This window comes from Oenanthe melanoleuca, chromosome 2 (genome assembly GCF_029582105.1).
Source record: "Oenanthe melanoleuca isolate GR-GAL-2019-014 chromosome 2, OMel1.0, whole genome shotgun sequence".
NCBI classification, from domain to species: Eukaryota; Metazoa; Chordata; class Aves; order Passeriformes; family Muscicapidae; genus Oenanthe; species Oenanthe melanoleuca.
The window spans coordinates 65,025,175-65,048,608 of NC_079335.1; the positions used below are offsets into that span (position 1 = coordinate 65,025,175).

Here is a 23,434-nt window from a genome sequence, read left to right on the forward strand (position 1 = left end):
AGCACCACACCTGCTCACCGGCTACAAAGCCTGCACGCCACGGAGAGCCGCCGCCCGGCTGGCAGCCACGCACCCGCAGCCCGCAGGGACCCCCGGCTCGGTACGTGCTGCACTAGAGCCCGCCGGAGCTCGGGGCAGGCGGGCACCGAGGGCGCCGCCGGCTGTGCCGCACCGAGGTGGGCGGCGGCTCCCGCCCGGGTACCGACATCCCGGCACGGCGACCCCCGCACATCCGGGGCAGCGGCGGGGCGGAGCGGGGCCGCGCGGGGCGGTCGCCGCCCCTTCCCTGATCCCGCCTCTCCGCGCCGCCGCCGCCGCCGCCGGCGATGGAGACGCGGCGCTGAGCGGGGCTCGGGCGGCAGCGGTGGTGCGCGGGAGAGCGGGCGGGGGCGCCGCCGCCGGCGGCAGCAGCGGGAGCGGCGGGGCGCGGGGCATGCGGAGCGGGCGCTGCCGGGGGGCTGCAGCTGCGGGCTCCGAGGCGCCGAGGGAGGCGGCGGCTCCTCCGCGGGGCTCCGAGTGAGCGCGCCGCTGCGCCCGGAGCGCGGCTCCCGGCAGCCGCAGGAAGAGCGCGGCCGAGGCGGCGGCGGCGCGGTGCTGCTCCCCGGCCGCGGAGCGAGGCGGCGGGCGGAGGCGCCGGCTCCCCGCGGCCGTAGCGGCAGCCCGGCAGCGCAGCGGCCGCCGCGGCGAGCGGGCGGAGCGCGGCTCGTCCCCGTCCCCGCCGCCGCCCGGAGGATTTACCCTGCGGGACTCTTCTGCTCGGGCGCCCGGTGACAGGCGCGGCAGCGGCGGGGCTGGCGGAGCCCCTCGCCTCGCCCCGACGTCCGCCCGGCGGCCGCGGAGAGGAGGGCCGAGGTGAGTGCGGGCTCCGGGCGCCTCGGGTTCCGCTTCCCCCCGCCCCGCTCCCGGCCGCGCTGGGCTCGGGGGAAGGGAAGCGCCAAGTTCAGGCAGCGCCGGGCTTCTCCCCTCTCCAGCCGCCTCCTGCGGGAGAGCCGCCGCCTCCGAGCGGGGTGACCGCGGCGGGGGACGGGCACGCACAGCCCGCGGCTGCCTTCCGGCGGCTCCCCGAGGTGCTCCTGCCGGGGACAGGGTCCTGCGGTGGGGACGTCCTGGTGCTGCTTCCCGGGCTCGGGAGCTGCTGTGTGTCTGCAGCCTCCGGTAGCGTGGCTCTGTGTCTGTGTGTGTGTGTGTGTGTGTGTGTGTGCAGGGGGGAGTACCAGGGCAGCATCGTCGGCTCTACCTCTTCGCCGCTGTCACACCGAGTTCGTTCAGTTGGTGTTTATTACGTAACATGTGACTAATATGTTAGACTTTATCTTCTGGGCTCGGGATCAGCCTTATTTTACTGCATTTTAATTCATAAAGCTGAAGAGAGTCGGGGAAGCTCTCGTTCTAATTGGTTGCCTAATGGAACTTGGTTTTCATGTGACTTTAGCCATGTTAACAGAGGGTTACTACCTCCTTCCACCCTAGGAAAGCAGAAGTGTGTGTCTTCTGCCCCCTCTTCCTCCGCCCCCCTTATATTATTAAGCATAGGCAAGTTTCTTTAGGTCCCGCTTGTTTTAGTAGATTCTGGAACCTGCCGCTTCGTGAACTTACAGCGTGAGATACTGAAATAGAAACTGGTTTTGTGCGGCAGCTGCTGAGAGAAATAACTTTTATGGCGATGAACAGGAGTGAAGCGGCCCCTTCGGTTTATATAAATGATGTTGGCACTACATGAACTGTAAATGAACGTAGCCAACAGCTGTGCAAACCAAAACTATGTAACTAACCATGTATTATTATACACTGCTGCTCTCAAATTCATTCCTTTGCAAAGATATTGAAGATCATGCTACCCTGAGCACTTGGAACACCACAGAACTCGTTTTTCTTGTAAATACAAAGAATTACTTTATCTTGAAGAAAGCATTTCACTTTCTAGTGCCAGCTTCATCGTTTTCTGTGGCTTGGAATCGTGTCTGTGTCCTCCTGTGATGCTGGCCTTTTTTTAAGTGGTATTGCTAGCACTTTGAATTTGTTTGCTGCATTTTTCAGGCTTACCTGTGAAACAGGAATGTAAGCCTGAGACAATTATTGTCAGTAGGGAAATTGTGGTAGCATGGTCATCCTCAGAAAAATGATACAAATGTTACTGGGCAAGGACACCATACACAAGTCACCCTTGAGATCAAGGTGATAAGGACAGCACATGGGCTATTACTGGATGATGTCTGTCTGTTCAGAACTGTAAGCTGCATGAATGAGTCTACCTAATTCTTAGAGGAGTAGGACAATTCAAAGACAGTCATGAAAATACTTTGAAAACACCATGTGACAGTTATTTTTTAGCCTAGTGGTGAGGTGGTACTGTTTCACTTTTATACAAAGATTTACTCTTCTCCCTCATCATCTCAAAGTGAATTTGTTCAAATGAGTTCAGGGGTAAGCTATACAGAAAAAGAATGGAGGTAATTTAGAATAAATTTCAATACCAAATTGCTGCTTTAGGGAAATAGTATCCTGCTGTCCTTTCATTGTTGCATATGTGTTGATAAGCTTTATGTTAGCTGTAAGCTTGTTAAATATTTTTCTTTATTCTATCACAAAAGGAGTGTAATCTTTGTCTCTGGTCTGAGAACAAAAAGTAGCTCCAGGGACACTCATCTAAAAATAAAGTACTTCCAAATACTTAAATCTTTTAAGTGCAATTTGCACCATGTTTTGTTCAAGAGATGTGTTTTGTACTTAACCAATCACTTAATTAAGAATTTTGGAGTTCCTTTATCTGTCTTAAATTACAACCAAAAATATGTGGTGCTGTCCTTCAGGCCAAGTTATAGTGCATCATTTGCACAATTTCAGTGTTGCTCTTTAATTTTTAAAGTTTGTTTGGAAAGAGGGGGTTTTGGTGCCCCCTCCCCCTTTGAAGGGTCGACATGTTGATTTTAGTATTGAAATTGTGACACTGGAGTTTATCTGGAGTTCAACTGGATGAATGGCTTATGACAGCTATAAGAGGTGTTAAAGAAGGCAAATGTTGGATTTCTGTGATGGTATGTGTCTTGCACCAATACTTAATAGAATAGGCTTGGATCATTACATGGGATGTTCTTCATCCCAGTCAAATTTTTCTGTCCTTTGAATATTGACAGATTCTTTATTATAAAGATGCACTAGACATAAGTGAATTTTCAGTTATGTATTGTATCAAAAGAGAGTATCTCTGGATTGTATACTTCCTGATTTGCTGAGCAGCATCTTAATTTTTGAGGTGTAAATTATTTTCCTTCTGTTTACCTTTAGTCTTCTTATAACTGTGTTTTTCCATGTTTTGTCTTCTGAACCTTTTTGTTGGATTTCTAATTCTTTACCTAATTTAATGCTGCAGCAGCCTTTTTCAGGTCATTAAGAATGAAGCACTAGTTTTATATGAAGGCACTTTTGCTAGTGCTTGCCACTGCTGCTTTTGAATCTTGATACTTTTAATTATCAGCAGCAATGTTCTCATATTGAGCTGAGATCTTCCCTGAGTTCCACAGGGATGCTTGTAATCCTCTTGTTTGTACTGGGCCTACTTAATTTAGAAGGTTGCTGACCATACTAGTAATTATTTAACTTTCAGTGGCTCTTCTTCTGCATTTATTAACGTTGACTTTTATGTGCAAGCATATTACCTGCCCATCATGGTTGATTAGCTTCCAGTTGGTTACATTTTTTGACTTGACTAACCTATATAACTATTAAGTTTTCTACTTTTTTTTTTTTTTTTTAGCTCAGTTTTTGGGGCCTTTAAATGTTGCTAGCTTTATGGATCCTTGAAGCATCCTGCTGTTAACCTTTTGCCGTGTTGAAGTTTGATTCCATATTCCTAGTTCAAACTTTCTCTTTCCTAGCTAGGAATAAAATAATTAAAGGAAAATATAACTGAAATCTTGAAAATGTATCTGCAGTGAAATCATGGCTTGTACTCAACTGTTAGCACCAGGTCTATTCCTGACAGAAGTACTCTAAATTTAGCATCCCCAAATAAAATGTTTTAACTGCTTGCTTGTCATAAAAGCACTTTGACACCATCTTCCACTAATTCTGGCAGAGCATTTTTTCCCCTTTACAGTCTTTCTAGAGAGCTTAATCCATTATGTGAAATCAGCCCATTGTAAAAATCAATGGAATTGATATACTTTTAGCTAATGTATTAAAGAGCTGGCTAACTGCTCTATTATTCACTTTTTGATTACTTAAATACAGTTTTGCAGTATGAAATATGAAGGTTCTTTAGGGGCATTTACTTTTGGCTAAATGGGAAGCTTGTGACTTTGAGCACTGCATAAATTATCTCATACACGTGCTGTTGTAGTAATTCCCAACTCATGGAGGCATTCTTACCATTGGGTTCACATAAAGGTCTTTTTATAAGCCACAAAAGAGAATTAGCTTGAATTCTGAAGCCCTGCACTATACATGCTACTGATGAGTGATGTTTTGTAGTTCCTAACAGGAAAAGTGATTTTGATTCCTCCTGTCTTTGACCAGTGGAACTGAACAGTCAGCATGGAAAAGGTGTGTTTAGCTCATAACCTCAGCTGTCACTGAAAGCAAATGTGCTTGGAGACTTGGTTAGTTGAGAAGAGGTACCCTTGGCAAGTTGGTCTTCATAAACTGTCTTTTGATACCATTTACCAACCTTGTTCTTGTGATCCTGAGCTTTATTTCCAATGAATAAAAAGCTCTACCACAGCATTTTTTTTTTTTTTTATGAATTTACTTCAAAATAGCTTTCTTTCCTTTTTCCCAAAGTATTTCATTTTGGTATTGGAGCGGTCAGTTTCATTTCTTCGGTATTAAAAAGTTATCCTCAAGAGTAAAAGCTTTCTAAGGGTGTCTTTTTGCTGGAATCAGTGTTCAATGACCACAGCAACTCTCATCGATGGTTTCAGCTCAGTTTCTCCTCTGTCAGACTGTCATTTAAGAGAGATATATAGGTAGGAATTTGAGCACTGCTTGTGTTGTGTTGCTGTTCTGTGTAATCTGATGGTCCTCAAGACATTTGTGTTTGTTTCCTGTGAGATGTACTGCTAGAGAAGAACAGTAAAAAGCAGCAGCAGTTTGCTGCTGTGGACATTCAGACTCTGTGACTGGCTCATGTAAAGCTGCTGTGAAATTCATCCTTAGTTAAGGAGGGAAGTGTTTTCATACTTCTTTTTTTTCATGTGCCATGCTGGTATCAACTTTCAGAAACTTTACTCTTTTAGAAAACTTATCCAAAAGATAAGCCAGTTGAGTGTTTTGCTGTCTAGTTGAAAGAACGTTAGCATCCTTTGGAGGCAGAATGTGTGAACTGCTCTTTTTTTCCTTAATTCTCATCTTGCTTTATAAGACTTTGTCCTGTAAATGGCAAGCCAGTGTTGTATTGTAAATTTTTTGGAAAATTTTACTTTGTTTTCACTAGTTCTAATATTGGTTAAGCTGTGCAAGTGGTAGAATCTCTAAGAATTATGTTTTTAATGGGTTTTCTTAGTGTGGATGAAATCTTAGTGTTTCTTGTACAAATAATATTTCTTTGTAATGGGATGCAGTACTATTTTCATGTTTAGTTCTAATATATCTTCCTGTAACAGAGTTCCTGATGTGTAAATGAAGTCATACAGCAAAATTTGTCATCCTGGTTATGTGGAACAATTGAGTCAGAATGATTTTGAGCATTGAAGTTGCTTGTGAAAACAGGCAAGTGAGAGGGTATGTCATGTTCTTTGACTTTTTATTTTTACAGTAGAACAGACCCCAAAGTTTCAGCTGGTGCTTCCTGTCAGCCACAGGAATGATGAAAATAACAGACCATGTACAAATCTCTCAATAAGTAGTTTGACAGGAGGCAGAAATACTGGTCTGATTTTACAGGCACCACATGACAAAGGCCAACAGAACCTGAAGAACTTGAATCCCAATCTGTTTATTTTTCCATAGCCACAGGTCATTGTTATCTTATCTCCTTTTCATGCCTTTTAAACCTGCACTCAGTATGCTAGCAGTGCTTTAGTGCAAATTGTGAAGGATAACCAGAATTATGCTGACAATTAAATGGAAGATGATAATGCCAGGATTCTTCCAGGGAGAAGGAAATATATTTTGGGTTGGGCTTTTGGCTTTGGTTTGGTTTTATTTTTTTTTTTTTTTGGTTTTTTTTTAAGTTTTGTTTGCTTGTTTTGTTTAGGGTTTTTTTAATTTGTTTTCAAATGTCTGTGAGGAGCAAACCAGCGGATGGGAATACTGGTAACAGATTGGAATCAATTATCAGTATATATAGAGAGATTTAAAAGTTCTTACTCTACATGCCTGAATGGTGAAACTGACTGAAAAACAGAAAAATTGATCAAATGACTGTGGATGTCTATAAAGACAAAGAGGTATTTAGTATTGGTCTGAATTGCAGTATATGCTGAGTTGGAGAGGATTTACAATGATCTTTGAGTCCAACTCCTGCCCCTGCACAGGACCATCCCCAAGAGTCACACCATGTGCCTGAGAGCATTGTCCAGACACTTCTAGAACCTGTCAGGCTGGTTGACCACTCCTGGGGAGTCCAGGCACTTCCAGTGCCTGACCACTCTCTGTGTGAAGAATCTTTTCCTCATGTCCAACCCAAACCTCCCCAGACAGAGCTTCAGGCCATTCCCTTGGGTCCTGTCACTGTCACCACAGAGAAGAGAGCAGTGTCTGCCCCTTCTCTTCCCCTCACAAGAGGAACTCAGTCTCCTGAGCAGACCAAGTGACCTCAGCTCATTTTGCTTCCCCTCAAGACCTTTCACCTTCTTTGTTGTCCTTGTTGTCCTCCTTTGGACATTCTCTAATAGTTTAATGTCTTTTCTATATTGTGGCACCCAAAACTGCACACAGTGTTCAAGGTGAGGCTGCCCAAGAGCAGGACAATCCCCTCCCTTGACCAGATGTCTCCACAATAGTGTTCAAAATGAGTTTGACTACCATGGGCAGGGTGAGCAAGGACTGAGATCAAGCTTAAAGCTGCCTCTCACCCCAACCACAGGTGGGTAACAAGTAGATGTCATATCATGAGGTCAGCTCTTCACTTTGCTAAAAACAAACCACATGTACAATAGGCTTCCAAATCTTCTGATGACCCAAATGCATATTAGTTGTGGGTGAAAAAATAAGATTGATCATAGTTGTCTTTTCACTCGGTGACATTCATCAGTTTGATTACCACTATGAATAATTTAGCATTAAGAACAGCCCAGGCTCTTATGTGCATATCCTGTTCATTATGTTTCTGTGTTAAATACATTCAGTTGAGAACATTCACTGATGGAGCACTTTTAAAGTATCTTTAAGGACTCATTTAGGTTAAAATTAAACTAATGGATTTATTTAATTTTCAGTTCATTATGTACTCAGGGTAATTGGGATTGATACACTTTTCAAACACAGAAGCTGAAACCTAATTTTAGGTGCAAACCCTAGCTTTTACTATTGTTTCCAGACAATACTTCTGTTAGGAATTATTTCTGTTTCTCCTGATTGGAATGTTAATTTGGATGTCCGGTTTGTGAGTTTGCCATAAAGAAACTAAGTATTCATTTTCACATAACTTGTTTTTTTCAGATGACTTTGTGGTTTTAAAGGCTACTGTCTATAGTGTCATGTGGATGAACCAAATATCTGCTGTCTTTATCTCTGAGTAATGGTTGAAGATAGCACACCAGAACAGCCCTGCTCCAAAGAGATACTTGAATGGCAGCTCTACTTAGAATAGCAAAGAAAACCCCCACCCCTGCTAGCAGTGTGTAATTTTGTTCACCCCTTTTCCGATATACTCTTGCAATTTTTTCTTCAGGACTTGCTGAAGTTTCAGAAAGCAAAATACTTAAATCAGTAATAGTTTAGTAAACTTGTTTTGTTTTCAAATTCTCAAGATAGTGTGGATCCATACACATCATGCAACAAATATTAAACTTCCCAGCATGCAGCAGAGGTGCTATGATTTAAATACACTTATTTGAAATATGTATTTCAAGAAAAAAGAAACTCATCCCTTAAGGCCCTTTGTCTGCAAAGAATGGTTTTAAAGTTGAAGAACTTTTTTCAGGCTGATGTTTAAATATTTGATTTTAAGGCTTGTTTTTGTGAACTGAAAGTCTCAGAAATGGCATGAAAAATACAAAGCTGTTCAATAACTTTAGGGAGTAGGAAAGCACAGTACCACCTCCATGAGCCTTAATGCAGGTCAAAAATACAGTATTTGTTCCCTCTTAGAATCTTTGAAAAGCCTTCAGGTTCTTACTGGACTTTTTCCTTGCTCTAGAGCTATGTGTGTATAAGCAGGGTTACAGAAATGATAGGAAAGTCCACTAAATTAAACATACATTTGCTTCAGACTTTGCTTTAGTCTAATTATCCGTCCTCTTAGGATAGCAGCTTGGTAACCTTTTGGAAATGTGGTCTGAGGTAGCTGTGAGAACACAATTCCAAGCTGCTCAGTGGTCTCTTTCCTGTGACTTCTACTGTGGTTTAATTGGGCACTGAAGTGAACAGGGAGCACAATGTGGCATGAAGGATGCTCAGGAATTCTTCATTCTTTGTCAAGTTCCCTGCTAAAAGAGAACAGAGTGGGGCAGCTGCAGATGTGTTAGATGGCATACTCATAAAAAACATTTTAGTTGTTAGTTTGGGGTTTTTTCAGCATCAGATTGGTTTTACATGTGGTACCACAGGTTTTATGAACGTTAGACTAAAATAATTTAAAATTGTATAGATCAACATCACCCTTGAGGACAGCTTAGCCTACACAGAGTTCCAGAAGTAAATGACTGATAATCTAACGTTCAAAACAACTGATATGATGAGAGCTTAAAATTATTCTCAGTATAGCTTTAGAAAAAATAGTGTTCATTATAGGTTTTGTGTGCTCTAAAATATGTATTTGATGTTTGGCTGTGAATAGATTCATTGAATTGCTGGGAGCTGCATTAATATTTTATCAAGTCTAAAGCTGTATTTTGGTAGTTAAAATACTACTTGGTTGTACAAAATGTTAAAAAAGAGAAAAGCATTGGTACCATGACTGTCCAGTAACACTAACAGACTTCTGCAGAAAATATTAAGCAATCCATCAACTCCTATGAAAGTGCAGTTGGAAGGTACTTAAATGTGGTACATCAGCCATCTGAAGAAAATCTTAATTTGGGTATTTGAAAGGCATGTGGTATAGCCTTTTTTTTTATTACAAGTTCATATGCCCTTTCATAACATTATTATCATTATTCTGCTATGGTGGCATGTCATCAAATGAAAAAGAGTGTTTAAAAACCATGAAGAATTCTAGGAGTCTAGTGAGCAACCAGAGCTGCTTAAAACATTTTGAAGCAATTGATACATTATGTATGCAGACTCAGCACAAAAGTTTTTTTCTCTAGCAAACTATACTTGCCAATTTCTATATCTAATTTTGTGCTGCAGTTCTAAATCATAAAATCTTTATACCTGCAGTAGTTAATTTAAAAAAAAATATGGTAACCAATGCCCACAGGAAACAAAGTAATCTTGGGTATTGAATTTGTTAAATCTTTTAAAAAAGAAACCCTATAAAAACCATTAAACCAACCCTCTTGTTGCTAGACATTATTTATTTTCTTTCCTTTCTTCCTCGTGTTTCTTTCTTCTGGTTGCTTTTGGATCTTGCAGAGCTGTCAAATCACATCTTTTATTCTGTCTTTCCATGTCCAGGAAAACTAATCACTCTTCTGCAAGCAGTTAATGCTTGAAATCTGCTGTGTGCAAGAAACCAATTGACCAAATCTCTGCTGGGATCTGATTCATGAAAGTACAACAATATGTAATTTTCTTGCTTTGGATCATATCAAAGCTTTCTTATGCAGTTTTAGGCTATTATGACTATTCATTCTTTCCTCCAAATTGTGCTTTCCCAAACACAGTAGGAGCTTCTAAGAGCTTGAAACAATGGTTTCTCTATATTTTGCAAGTGTTATGTATATTTGAGAGGCATCTAAGGACTTCTTTTTAAACCACATTTTCCTCTGTATGGAAAACTTCATAAAACATCTTGCTTTCTGCCAGGAAAACAATGCCTTTTATTTGTTTTTTTATAGCATACCTCAGTTATTTGCAGTAGAGTTGAGTAGCAATGAGTTGTGGTCACTAGTTTGCACTGATCTGCTAGTTTGGATCACGAGCATTTTTAATCAAAGAATCCACAATGGAGTGACTTTTAAGGTGAACAGATTTCCTTTATGACCAATTCTGTGCAGAAGAGTTAAATACCATGCACATCAGGCACTTATTTCCAAATCAAAAGTCTGACCTTGCAATTTTCATAGCTAAATTTTCAACTGCATGGCTGTAAAAATATTTGGAACCAACGTTCTTACAACCAAACCATCTTTTACTGCACAGGCTAATGGAATTATGTTTCACTACTGCTTCTGTCAGCAGGGATGAGCTTTATGGTGTATTTCTATGGAGAAAACCCAAGAGGAATTTCTAAGAGACTGTTTGCTTCTTCATTTGTCACTTGTGAAATGCTGGCTAATTGTTAGTTTAAAACAGTTTATATCAATTGTAAATTGTATATATTGTAGCACACCACCTTAAGTTTCCATGATTTGTGATTTCTCCTTTTCTTCCATTTGTATGGATATGTGATGAGTGGTTGGGTGTAATCATTAATTTTATTCAGAAGAATGTGGTAATAATTCAAGAATGAGAGTGGAGAAATGTATGCAAAGGAAGTAAAAATAATAGAAATTGCTAGTAATTTGGGGTTTTTGGTACATGGTTTCACATTTCTTAGAGATCTGGCTGTCTGAAAGTGAAGCTCAGTGTTTTCCAGAAAATCATCATTTTTAGTGTAACTCAAGTGTTTAAATTTAAAAAAAAAAAAGGAAATTACCTCAAAGTCAGCTAACTGAGAATGTTCATTTTACTGTGCTGGTGCTTGGAGACTATCCAGAAAAGATGTAAGGTTTTTTATTTTCTTTTACATGTAAGTTATTGAATAATTTAATTTACTAGAGATATTTCAATGTAGTTTGAAAAACTTAATAAGTTTCTTTAGGTTTTAACCATTTATCCAACTATTACATAAAAGGTAGACTAGGATATGTCAGGGAAGAGAGACAGGTTTTAAGACCAAAGTGAAGACTGGTGTATTTGAAGTAGATTCAATTCTAATTATTGTCAGGCTTATTGAAGAGGAAATCATCACAATGGCCTAACTGACAAATAGTGTGTTTCAAATTTCCATACCCAAGTCTTGCATTTTGAGGAAAGGAGTTTAGCTCTTTGGTGGTGGCTGGAACTGGAGAAGTTTAGCCAGTCTTATGCATACTTCTGGAAAAGGAAGATAATTCTTCAATAAGGGATTTGTTTCAGATGGAGGGGTATAAAGCCAGAAATATTTATAAAAACTTGAATGTTTATGGAGCAACATAAAAGAAAAGCCTCCAAGCTTGTGAAGTCAACTGTGAGTAGACTAGGGAAATTTTAAAACACTTCTGTGTTAAAACTGTGTATTTGTCTGAAAATCTTTGTATCCACTGTGAATGAAGGTTTGTGGAGGAAATATTGTTTTCTGTTCAGCTTCAAAAAGACAGCTTAAGATGTATACATATTTTTATTTTTTTTAAATTCCTTTTTTGAGAGAGGAAAGTTAAGGATGAAACTTTAATTCACAAAATTGAATACACTAAACTTAAAAACTTTTGGCTTTGCCTGGATATGTATGGATCAAATATCCAGACTTAAGTGATGGGAGGGGCATTTCCCTGGGTGTACCACCACTGGCTGGGATTCTGTTCCCTGCCTACAGTTTGTCTGTCTGGTTTCTGGTCCTGTGTAAAATGTGGTGACATTGGCATGTGGTAGTCCTAAATTTAATAGTTTTTACTTGAAGATTGCCTCAGGCAACAAAAATAATTTTGGCTGGAGAGGAGGAGTTGCCTTTTTGAGACAGTTTGATCTTCTGCTCTGTTCACTCTTAGCCCTCCCTCATTCTTACCCTCTGTCCCCACCACCTTCCTGTTCCAATTTGTAGATGGCAAAAATCCCCAAAATACAAATTGACACAATTTTGGAGAAAATTGAAGAAAGGCAACTCAACAAAACCTGTTGTTTTCTAGCCTGCCAGTTCAGCAGTAAGCCTTGCTTTTGACTGGCCAGATGGAATACCTGAACCTTGGAACAAACCCTAGCATCTGATGCCCCTTGATGATTTGTAATTAAGAGACATAGGGAAGATGCCATTGTGAAAGGAATGGACATTTTGCAGGTGGAGGAATAAAGGAGAGCTTGTAAGGGGCAGCAGCAGCAGCGAGGTGCTGAGGTTATTGTTGTCTGTGGAAGATAAACCCAAAGTTCTGCTTTCCTCAAGGCAGGATAAATTGTTTTAATAAGATCTCTTTGCAGGTAGACCATGATTTATTTCTAAGCATCGGCATTCTGTCAGTCTTTTTATTTGTTTGTTTGTTTGGTTTTTTAGTTAGTTTGTTTGTTTTTTCTTTTTTCTTTCCCCACTGTGTTGTGGCTGGTACTGCAGCTGGTCTTTTTAAATTATAAAACAAGTATCCAGCTGCTGCTCCAGGGTAATTTATTAGAAGGGCATAGTGGTAAAAGTTAAACCACTCTGCTTACAGTAATGAATGGTTGATCATGTTTCTTCTGCCTGAAACAAAGTTTCCACAGTTTGCTGAGGAACTGTTTGGTCTGAATTTATGGGAAAAATTATTTTCATATATTTTATTCATAATGGGAATAGTTGAAAAAGCTACCTGTACAAGAGACAATTAACTGATGAAGTGACTATTTTTTAACTATGGCATCTCCTGTTCTCTCTGTTGGAGAGTGGGGTGAGAACATTAATAAAACAACTTTCTGAATTTCAAAAATTAAATGAAGGAACTTTTAAATTCAGTTAGTTGTTGGATATTTAGTTATGACCTTATTTCTTTGGTTGACATGTTTCCTACTCTGTAAAAATAGTGTCATAGCAACTATTAAGACTGCTTATATTGCAAATAATAGAAACAGTATTCTTGACTCTCTGAATGAATGCTAGTAGCTGATATGATTTTAAAGACTTGACTGTTACTAAATTTTAGTTTAAGAATGGACATATTTTTAACATTGCTGTGGCCTTTCATTCCAGTTTTTACCTGAATTATCTGCTTTTATGCAATATATAGTAACAATTTTCTTGGCACAAACCAGTGTAATCAGGAAAGGAGTTGGTTGCTTCAAGCCTTTAAATTACTAGAGCCTAAGAAAAAATGTAGGTTGTCTTAAGGTGCATTGTAACTATTTTTTGATCTCTTGGTAATGGTATCTGAGTTATATGTTTATCTTGGTCTTTCTAACAGGGATTACACTGCATGTTAGGAAAAAAATTCCAAATTGCACATAATGTAAAACATCCTGCTATACTCAAATTTCCTGTTGTTCTGATGATGTTCATGAGTCACTGACATACTTTTCAAAACATTATAAGTAAATCACTGGGTCATGATATTGAAAAACTGTACTGTTGGCTCCTCAGCTTGGAATTATTTCACTGAGTATATACCCTGTAAATAGTTAAAGGCTAGGCCTCTGCTTAAAAAAATCATCCAAAATCTGACAATGAGACATTGCTTTATGGAAAACTATTGCAGAAGTAGATTGCCTTAAAGAGCAAATATTTGAGATTGGAGAGAATTGGGTTTGGATGGCATGAGTGTTGCTACCAAGCATCTTTTAGCAGATAAAAATAGTTTGCATTGTGTCAGAATTAGGCAAGTGTTCATCAGGGGCTCAAAATAAAGGCAGACAGGTACTGGGCAACATAAGCCCTATAGGAAAAGGGAACAGAAAAGTTACAAGAAAGAATAAAATGTGTTGCTCTAGAATATAACAAAATATATCAATGGCTAAATAATACTTCACTATTTCTTTTGTCAAATAGTCATGTTATGGAGGTATAGCAAGGTAATTAGTAAAAGAAATGGCAAATCCAGAAGTGTGAAGGGAATGTGGAAGTGTTGACTGGGGACAATTTACCTATTGACAGGTAAAAGTTTTGACTAGCATGGTTTGCCTGTCTAGGCACAATTTCACATAGGAAAAGATCATTTTGACCTTCTTCCTTCCTACCCCTCTTGACTCTGACAAGGGCAAAATTTGCTCTTGACATAGGGTTTAGTTTCCTGGAAAATACTAGTGGGATCTTTTCAAGATCTGGGATGGTTTTATGTGCCCCAGTAAAGTATAAAATATGCATGTTTCCTGTTTTCATTTACAGCATAGGGCACATCAATATAGTACTGGGATGTGTTGGAATAATTTTTGGGGAGCTGGGAAAGGCAGTATATGTATATGGATAAGACATGATGTCTCTTGAGCAAAAAGATACATGGTACTCCAAACCATGGGCCATATATAAGGAGTTAGATGTACATGTTCTTTAAATACTTGTAATTTTCTTTTACATTCATGTCCTGAAGATAACACTGAGCAATAAGTCTTTTACAAACATTTTGCCATATTCATTCTTGATGAATAAGCAGAATGTCATTATGGTTTGGAAAATCAAATTTAATTTTCCATTCTGTATGTAATTTTCCCATTAATATGGAAGGTTGATAAGGCTTTTGCTGAAAGGATTGTATTTAAGTCATCATATTTTTATTTAGGGTTTATTTAGAACTTGCTTTCTGGAAGTGTGCAAGACTTTTTGCTACAAATCTGAGAGCAATGCTGACAAATCACTGGTTTGAGCATTCTTGGTCTGTAGAACATTTCAGCTTGCAAAGCAAATGCCCATTCTCAGCATTTGCTATTCTTTTGAAGCTGATGAAGCACTTGAACTACTACTTATAAGTTGATTCTTCTTAATTTTATCTCGAAGTATTTTGAAGCTACATGTTCATTTCTTATCATGGGAACCCAGCTCAGGTATTTTGACAAATGGATGGTCTTCTCTTTTGGTGGGAGCCTCACAGGGAGGAATTTGTAAGCCTGAGGTTTTCAGTTGCAGAAGAATGTTTTAGAAATGCTGTTCGAGCTGGCACTGCCTTCTCTAGTTTAATTACTAGTGATGAGTTGAATTTGAGTCTTTAAATAGCACATTTCCTAACCTATACAAAATAGTTAGTTGATACTTTCCACCCAACCCAGTATGAGGAGTCATTTGCAAAGCATATAACTTTGTCAAACAGCTGAGCTGAGAGCTGAATGAGCTGGGAGGCTTTGTTTTGGTCTGTCATGAGGTTGGCAGAAGTGTTGAGAGCTCCCTGCTTCTTTTGCTGCATGACAAGTTAAACATCTTGGAAAAAGTGGTTTAAGACAGTATAATGCTTCCAAACTTTTTTTCCCATGTGACTAAAGGAATAAAAATAATTCAGTGTTGACTGAGGAAAAGTAGTACAATATCTTTCTTATTGTTTTTCATTTTTTCTTATTGTTTTTCATATTTTTAAAAGGTACCTTCTTTCATTTTGATGCTTGCTGAAATGTTCTTAAGCATAGCAGACCCACTTATAAAATAACAAGTTCTGATTTTCAGTATCCTGACATTCTCTTCAGTGTAGCAGGGGCCTAGCAGTATTTTAGCTTAAGTAATTTTGGTTTTAGGGGCTGATTAGAAACATAAACATTCTGCATGTGTTCATGTTGCTACCTAGCTTTTCATGTACTCTAGAATGAGCCTCTATATAGAAGATTACTGTTTAATCTTTTTCTGGAATATTCAAGCAAGAATTATTCCTCAACCCTGAATCAGTCAGATGTTTAGAGAAGCAACTCATGTCTTTCCAGTTATTGAAAATGCTAAATGGCCAAATGCATATCTGAATAACTGATAGAGATTTCCAGTAATGAAAGTTTCTCATTCCCTGAAGCATTCTGCCAAATACCAGATTAATAATTCTTTCCTCATGATGTTATGATGTAATTAACAGTGTTTGTGACCCAGCTGCTAAAGAGCTGGCAAAATTGAGGTGGAAAACTGATAGAGAATAGCTGAAAAATACTACAGAATTGGAGAAAATAGAAGATATAGTTATAATTAAGATATAATAGGCGTGTTGAGATTTAGTGTAAGAACAGTGGCAACTCTCAAAATTTAAGAATTAGGTTCTTAACTTCATATGTCTGCCCCTGCTGCTGAAGTAAAGTCTTTTCCTGAGGATTCTTTCCCTTCTTTAGGCAAGTATTGTGAAATAGATTGCAAAAATGTCTCGATTGCGGTATATTTCCGTGCTGAATTAGCTCTAATCTGTACTCAACTGTGACGTTTCCAGAAAGGAGTGTGGGGATAGAGCAAATGCTTGGGGAATAGGGGTGTTATTATGCAGTCCTTGAGCTGCAGTGCTGATTTTCAGCATTTTTTTTTTTTTTTTTTTTCTTTCTCACTTTTTTAAGCATGATATATATGAAAACTGCATACCTTGTTTCCTGAATACCGAGGTATCTTTTGGGTTCGTGCTTGTAAAAAGAAAGATGCTGCAAACAGCTGACTGACTCAGCAATTAGTAAATCAAATGAAGTGGGGATATTTCTAGGAAGAAACCTGAAGGTTTGCAGCATGATTTGGGAAGCTGTGGGCTGGATTGCTGCATTGCCAAAGGCTGCATTAAAACAGCAGTGCTTTTTTTAGAAGAGCTAATTCATTGGGTTATTGTCGCAGTTTCCTCATCCTTGTTTTGACAGTGTTAATGGCTCTCAGGATGCTGCTTCAACCACCTGAAAGTAGCTACTGACTTTACAAAAAAAGGACAAGAAAAAAATTGGGATCTGTATTACTAACTCAATCCATTGTTTTGGAAACTTGATCACGTAATGTTTCCTGTGTTCCTCCATGGTAAACAAAACTTCCTGAATTAGGGACCATTATCTCACCTGAAGCCAGAAAAAGTTTGCCTGCTTTATTGTAGGAAGAAGAAAGGAATATTTTGTTGCTGCTGTTGTTTGAAGTGATCTTGCTACTCTTGCAAGTGAGAAATGATAGTCATTTGTCAGCTCAGCCAAATTTCAGATACTGTTGCAAGCAGCAGAGCTTTGCCTGGAGGCAGATGCATATATCCGAAACTAGAATTTCTGTGGGAGGGTTAGTATTTGTGCATGAAGACATATGCTCAGCCAAGCAGTTTGTTGGTTTGAGTATATTTTCTCCTGTTGACACTGACAGACAGTCTTACTGAAAAGCTTTAAATCTGGCAGAAGGCAGAAAACCATTCCCTCTTCTCTATTTATTTCCCTCACCACAAAATTTTGTTTTTAAATAGAACATTAATATTTCCAAAGGGCTCAGTCCCTAGGCCAGACTTGATTATTTTCTTTTTCCTAGGGGAGGTTGTCTGTATTACTTCTGTGCCCTGGGGTAACTTTTTTTCTGAAGGTTTACTTTTGTGTACTGTAAACTTAACTGTTCCCTGAGTTAAAGTCCTCCTAATAAACAATGTGTTATTTTGGACTTTGGAGTTATGATACGCTTGCTCACCTCTTAAACAGCTGTCTCTGCTGGGAGCTAATATTGTACTGTGTGATAATGTAAGACTTAGTAAAAGCTTGTGGACAAGAAGACAATTTTTTCATTTTCCTCTTTGATTAACAAGTGCTAATTACATAGTGCAAGGAACTACTTCCTGTTAGATTTGTGAGGGGGTTTTTATAGCTTCATTTGGTTCCTAAGTTGGTAAATATATAAACAGCCTTTTTTAGCTCTGTGTACAGCCATAGATGATTTAATTTAGAAATCTAGTGTTTATATTTCTTTTGCAATGAAGTTATAGAGCTGAATAGATGTGGCCTGTCTCATGCCAGAGTGCTGCAAGAAATGATTTCTCAGTGTCCAAAGACACATAATTAGATGTTGTGGAGCAGTGGTTTTACTTTGGGAATTTTCTACCACTTAGCACTTTGTTTATTATCTTTGTGAGAAAATATTAATACCATGGATGCCCTTTGCATTGTGTAAATGTGACATTTGCTTTTGCAGATTTACCGGTTGATTTATTTCAAGTACTGCCTCTTGTGAATGGCAAGTCTTTGGATCTTGCTTGGTTACCTCCCCCTCCCACTTTTCTCACTCTAAGTAATGTGCTATAATTCCTGCTATAACACTCTGTGTGTGTGAACTCAGAAAATCTAATCCTTTGATTGGAAGTAGAACAATTCTGTAGTTCTCTTTCTCTGCATATAGGATAGGGCTGCTGTAAGTTTATTGTCCTGCTGTTGTTAACACTTGCAAACTGATTTCTTGGCCCGTGGAAGGCAGAGGTTGTGGTCTTTTAAGCACCATTAAAACAGTGTATTTGAATATCTGTAACTTTGCATCCCTCTGATCATCTCTGAGGTAGTGGGAAATATTTGTAGTTATTTCACTCTGTAGTTCCATTAGTAATTATCAGTGGAAATGAATATAATGGGTATGGGAATTACTGATATACATTCTTTTCCCTGAACTGTTCTCTTATGCCAGCCACACCCATAAGCTTTACTACTGTCTGGGTGTTTTGCATCAGATCAGAGAGGTTACAGATTATTCATTTCAATATTGACCTAGAATAAAACAGGCAGCTCTCCTGAAGCCCTCTGCATGCTGTTGAAAAGAGCATTGATCATAGGGCATGCAATTTTACAGAATGTAAAATTTATGAGGGCAGCTGTCATTGATTTTAATGTAGTTATGTATTTAGCTATTTTGCATTCATTATTAAGTAGGATGTTTTTACTCTGTAGGTCTGGAAGCATTTAGTCTTTTCTCATGAGTTAGGGAAGACTAGAAAATGTTAAAGCCCCGTCTTTCTCAGCTGAAGGGACCCCTGTTAATACATTTGCCAGTGTTAATATTAATTTTTCCAGCAAAGAGCAGTACTATGAAAATGGAAAGGGAGCCATATTTCTAAAAACTAAGTGAGGAATTTCCCATTGTTTACATGGCCATGCAGATGCACACAGGTATGGGCAGCTGGGGTTACTGCTGGTTTGTACCTGGAGGGGCTGATGCTTCTGCCTGGCTGCTGCTGCTTGGTCCAGGGCTGTTGCTATGCTTGTGTTTTTGGAGGAAGGTGACTTGATCTGTTAGAGTAAGTGATAACCATCTGATGTCTCCTAAGCTTCTTGTGACTTGTGGTGAGGAGTTGCTGGTGAGGTCCAAAGTCAGTGCTCTTTACACAGGAAATGTGTTGTCTGTAGTGCTGGGGATGTGCCTCTGCTGCTGGTCCCACCTGAGCTCTTCCCAGCAAGGGGTGAGAGGACGAGACTGGAGTTGAAATTGGATAGGAAGGTGAGGTTTTTTGAGCAAAGTATAGCTCAGTCTTTATGTTTTCATAGCCTATTACAATGGAAACATCACTGGAAAACTACACTACCCACTCTTTATAAACAAACAATGCAGACAAAAAACTTTAGTTGACACAAGCATTAATTTTTTTTGACTTCTGGATTCCTTCATAGTGAATGTTTTGTTAATGGAAGGAGCTGAGAGGTGTCTAATGCATTTTTCACTGTGGCTCACATCCTCCATCCACACCAGTGCTGGTTGCTTTGCATACTTGTGAAACAATGAGGGTAGTGTTTCCTGGTGGCTGAAGAGAAGGTGCAGAGGGTGTCTGCCAGCTCTCAGCAGTCAACACATAACTCTTTGTTGATAGTCCCACTGGAGGCAAGCATGCCTGGATTGATGCTCTGTGCTCCTACTTAAAGCTGATGTAAGTTAGTGCTATCAAAATAAACTGGTTTTGCTGATTGCCTTGCTAATGTTTTTGAATCGTGATAGTAAAAAAAGATTTCTGTCATCTTCACAAACCTGCAGCGCTTTTCCTGATTTGTGAATAATTTGGGTTTTTGTCTTTTATTTTTTCTTTTTTTTTTTTTTTTTTTTCCTTTCCTTTCCTTTCCTTTCCTTTCTCTTTTGGTGTGTTGAACAATCCTGTGTAAGTAGTTTGAATTATGAAAAAGCTATTTCTTACAGTCCAAAGCGATTTAATAATAATTGTGAATATGACAGTATGCACTTCACTGGTGAGAGCAGTATTGTATTTTTTTTTTTTTTCTGTTTTTTTTCCAGCAGTGTAGTACTCTCAAGCAACATGAAAATGAGCTTTTCAGTAGTCTTGATCCTGGTTGTACAGTTTGGGGTCCATTTTACAGTTGACTTCCAAAAATCATATTTAACTCAAAGTACCTCTGTGGGTTCAATCACTCTTGGTCCCTTTCATACACTGCTTGTGTTGTTTTGAGTCCCTGTCCCTGTGGGCAGCAGGAGGGCTGTGAGAGGAAGGTGCTGCTGCATTGTTTGCATGGCTGAGTGTGCTGCTGAATCATTGCTTGGTTGGTGAACAGCCTGCTAGTGAAGGCCAAGAAAAGTAATGACACACTTTAGATGTCAGTCTGATCAAAGCAACTGTTACCTTGACAGGTTTTTCCTAAGGTTTGGGGAGATAATATGATAACAGTGTGTATGTAACAGCTGTTAAACATAATACTTGTCTGTATGGTTTTGCTGATACTAATATAAATGATGGCTATGATTTTTTTTTTTCTGACAAATTGAATGCAGGAAAAAAAATAATCTTTGGATTGCACCATTAAGAAAGATTTACTCAAAAGATTTTTATTTTTCCTTGCTATTTTTCTGTATAAGATAAGGCCATGGAGACTTATGGAACAAAACTGTGGTTGTTTTGTTGTACACTCTGGGTGTTTTTACATATTTTTGGTCACTTCAAGAATAACAGGAAGATGATGTGGTTTCTCAGTGTTACAAATCTGTTTTCTTCAGAGTTTAATGGCACCCTAATAATTTAATGCTTTTCTGTTCAGTCTCTTTCACTGATTATTCTGACCTTGTGCAGGGTCATACCACTGTATTGGGCTGGAAGGAAAAAAAGTTGATGCAATGGAGTTGGCTCTGTATTTTATGGCATATGCATGATTTTGTGTGTGTGGGGAGGTGTTTCACTGAATACAGAAGAAGTTGCACAGACTAGAAAGGCATGGCTAAAAAATCATGCAGTCAGTCTGTGTTATATTTAGGAAGAGGTGAGAGTGGTAAGTGGAGTGTGACAAGTAGGGATAGCTGTTTCATTGGGCATAGATAGCTCTGCATGATTGTTGCTGTTTTTAACATTAAATGTGTCAGGAGGAAGTTCTGTGCATAATAGGAATGGAAATATTGAGACTATTCAGTATAGCCACTTACCTGAATATGAGACAGTTATATTTTGCACTTTACAAACACTGAGGCTGTGAATATGGTCAGCATATTACACTGACTGGCTAAAATTTGTTTTAGCTGTTGCTGTTTTAGTTGTTGCTAAGTAGGACTTACTCCAAGGCAAGGAACTTGCCATACCACAAAACATCATGCCCAGTATATAAGCAGGGGGCGCAGGGGATGGGGAATTGGCCTGGGATACAAGTGCAGGTTGTGGGGAGTGTTTTTGTTGATGGATGAGAAGCTCAGCATGCCCCAGCCGTGTGCACTCACAGCCCAGAAGGATGACCATGCCCTGGGCTGCATCCAAAGCAGCATGGGCAGCAGGGCAGGGGGATGGGGGATCCTGCCCCTCTGCTCTGCTCTGCCCTGGTGAGACCCACCTGCAGTGCAGTGTCCAGCTCTGGGGTCCCAGCACAGACAGCATGTGCACCTGCTGGAGGGACACCAGGATGGTCACAGGGCTGGAGCATGTCTCCTGTGCAGACAGGCTGGGAGATTTGGGGCCGTTCTGCCTGGAGGACAGAGGGCTCCAGGGAGACCTTAGACCTTCCTGTACCTAAAGGGAGCTAAAAGAGAGCTGAGGAGGGACTTTTTACAAGGACAGATAATTACAGGACAGTGGGTAATGGCTTTAAACTGAAAGAGAGTAGATACAGGTTAGATATAAAAATGAGTTTATTGTGAGGGTGTTGAGGCATGAGAACAGGTTGCCCAGAGATATTATGGATGCCCAATCCCTGGAAGTACTCAAGGGCAGATTGGATGGGGCTTTCAGCAACCTGATCTGGTGGAAGGTGTCCCTGCCTGGATATCTCTAAGGTTCCTTCCAATCCAAACCATTCTATGATTCTGTGAAGATCAGAAATGCATAATGAAGGCAATGTAATATCCTCTATAACAGGAAGCTTGTGGACTGCAGAAAGCCACTTGTGATACTGTTACAGAGCAAGCTAAGGAAATATGGCCTAGTTTAAAAACCTATTTTAGGATGTGTGTAAACTCATTAGGTTAACAGTAGCCAAAGGTTTTTTCACTAGTTCTTTTTGAGCAAGGAAAGCATATTTTATGGGATTTTGTATAATTGTTTCAGCTAACTGTTCTTGTTCATACTGGTAATTAGTATATGGGTATGTAATCTAAAGACAAGATGTGTTTGGGAATAAGTGCAGCTACACAAAGGTGGGGTGGCAATTCAGAAAAATCTTAAATGTTGGAAAGGTAGCCTGGGAGAATAGGATTTGATTTAGAGCAGTAAGTGGAATGCATTATATTTAGGTCAAAATAAAATGAAGAACATCTGTTAAATTCCTCCTTCCACCCCATTCCTCACCATGGATTATAAAATGAGAGCTGACATGCAGTATGGTTGAGAAAGAAGAGGTGTGTGTATGTATTGGCATGACTAATTGGTGGTGTAATCTGGAGGACATGGAGTTGAACCTTTTGCTTTGTTCTGTGTTGTGAAATTCAAATACTGTATCTGTTTTGACCATTGTACTTCAAGAAAGATATAGGCACACTTAATTTGCCTCAGGAGAGTAATGACTGATGATTTAGGAAAGGTGCTATGTGCAGAAGGAATGATTGAATTGGCATTTTTGTAACCCAAAGAAGAGATCAAGGGAAATCATAAGCTTTTAAGTGTGTGGAAGCTCACTACAAATAAGTGAACATCTGCCCTTGGTAGCTGTGCCTTGCTTACTAATGGCAGTACGAGCCATTCCCTGTGTGTCCTCCTCTCATTGTTTGGCTTTTGTTTTGTGTTTTATAAGGACTGTTTCTAGTCAGTGTCTGGACAGCACTGAACAAAGAGCCTGAATCTTAGAATCCTTTGAAGAAATATATAAGTAGGCAAAATCACTACAGGAGGGATCTTCATCTAACCAGACAGATATAGAGAGAGATACTTCTGTTAAACTTTAGAGCAGACAGAAGGAAATTTGCTCCCAGATTTGCCAGCCACTTGGCCAATAACAGACCTGTTTCCCTATTGGTAAAAATGTGTTCTTCACCCACCTCTGTAAGGCACCAGAGTTTTAGTGAAATGCTACACAAAAGGCTAATTTAACATAAGCAACACTCATCTTTTTTTTTTTTTTTTTTGTTTGTATTGCATGTTACAGTGGAGTTTGTAGAGCCTTGTCAGATATATAATGGAAATCTTTTTGACCTCTTGAAGGCAACAGCTAATTTGGTTTGATAAAGGAGGTTGGGTCTCTTCAGAATTGT

General features: G+C 39.7%; 1 protein-coding gene across 2 annotated transcripts in view; it reads left to right on the top strand.

Moving 5' to 3' along the window:
- The first annotated feature begins 654 nt into the window (after nt 1-654).
- Nucleotides 655-23,434, top strand: part of GALNT1 (polypeptide N-acetylgalactosaminyltransferase 1) — an 82,567-nt gene continuing 59,787 nt past the window's right edge. The window contains exon 1 of one of the 2 annotated variants that reach the window (XM_056484655.1): nt 655-852. The gene's annotated coding sequence lies outside the window, so the exon portion shown is untranslated. The remainder of the gene's footprint in view (nt 853-23,434) is intronic. The other variant, XM_056484656.1, reaches the window with a different exon arrangement.